The following is a 1,368-nucleotide window of genomic DNA, read 5'->3' on the forward strand; positions in this document are numbered from 1 at the left end:
CTTCTCTATAGCAGAGAGTCCAGACCCTCGTATGAAGCAAAGTGAAGGACAGGGTCTGGTTTTTACCAGGATAGAAACACCCTGATGCTGAAGGACGGTGGATAAATATAAACACAAACAGAATCAGGACCTGTAGGTGTGACCTCAGAGCTGGAAGAGTTTAAATATTTATATTCAGACCTCCAGACACCCAGACCTCCAGGTCTACAGACCCCCAGACCTCCAGACCTCCAGGTCTACAGACCTCCAGACCTCCAGACCTCCAGGTCTACAGACCTCCAGACACCCAGACCTCCAGGTCTACAGACCTCCAGGTCTACAGACATCCAGACATCCAGACCTCCAGGTCTACAGACCTCCAGACCTCCAGGTCTACAGACCTCCAGACCTCCAGGTCTACAGACCTCCAGACCTCCAGACCTCCAGGTCTACAGACCTCCAGACACCCAGACCTCCAGGTCTACAGACCTCCAGGTCTACAGACATCCAGACATCCAGACCTCCAGGTCTACAGACCTCCAGACCTCCAGGTCTACAGACCTCCAGACCTCCAGGTCTACAGACCTCCAGACCTCCAGACCTCCAGGTCTACAGACCTCCAGACACCCAGACCTCCAGGTCTACAGACCTCCAGGTCTACAGACATCCAGACATCCAGACCTCCAGGTCTACAGACCTCCAGACCTCCAGGTCTACAGACCTCCAGACACCCAGACCTCCAGGTCTACAGACCACCAGGTCTACAAACCTCCAGACACCCAGACCTCCAGGTCTACAGACCTCCAGACATCCAGACCTCCAGGTCTACAGACCTCCAGACACCCAGACCTCCAGGTCTACAGACCACCAGGTCTACAAACCTCCAGACACCCAGACCTCCAGGTCTACAGACCTCCAGACATCCAGACCTCCAGGTCTACAGACCTCCAGACATCCAGAATTCCAGGTCTACAGACATCCAGACATCCAGACCTCCAGCTGGTCCAGTCTCATCTACAGACCTCCAGCTGGTCCAGTCTCAATCTACAGACCTCCAGCTGGTCCAGTCTCAATCTACAGACCTCCAGCTGGTCCAGTCTCAATCTACAGACCTCCAGTTGGTCCAGTCTCCATCTACAGACCTCCAGCTGGTTCAGTCTCATCTACAGACCTCCAGCTGGTCCAGTCTCATCTACAGACCTCCAGTTGGTCCAGGCTCCATCTACAGACCTCCAGCTGGTCCAGTCTCATCTACAGACCTCAGGCTGGTCCAGTCTCATCTACAGACCTCCAGCTGGTCCAGTCTCATCTACAGACCTCCAGCTGGTCCAGTCTCATCTACAGACCTCCAGCTGGTCCAGTCTCATCTACAGACCTCCAGCTGGTCCA

At 54.6% G+C, this 1,368-nt stretch overlaps 1 long non-coding RNA gene across 1 annotated transcript; it reads right to left on the bottom strand.

The window, feature by feature from the left end:
* Window positions 1-765: 765 nt before the first annotated feature.
* Window positions 766-1,173, bottom strand: LOC106512104 (uncharacterized). Its single transcript, XR_001309623.1, has 3 exons — window positions 1,151-1,173; window positions 957-972; window positions 766-924 (listed from the first exon to the last, which is right to left on the bottom strand). It is a non-coding gene; the product is annotated as an uncharacterized LOC106512104 (long non-coding RNA).
* Between the last annotated feature and the right edge of the window lie 195 nt (window positions 1,174-1,368).

The sequence above is a fragment of the Austrofundulus limnaeus genome, unplaced genomic scaffold, assembly GCF_001266775.1.
Source record: "Austrofundulus limnaeus strain Quisiro unplaced genomic scaffold, Austrofundulus_limnaeus-1.0 Scaffold4288, whole genome shotgun sequence".
Lineage (NCBI taxonomy): Eukaryota > Metazoa > Chordata > Actinopteri > Cyprinodontiformes > Rivulidae > Austrofundulus > Austrofundulus limnaeus.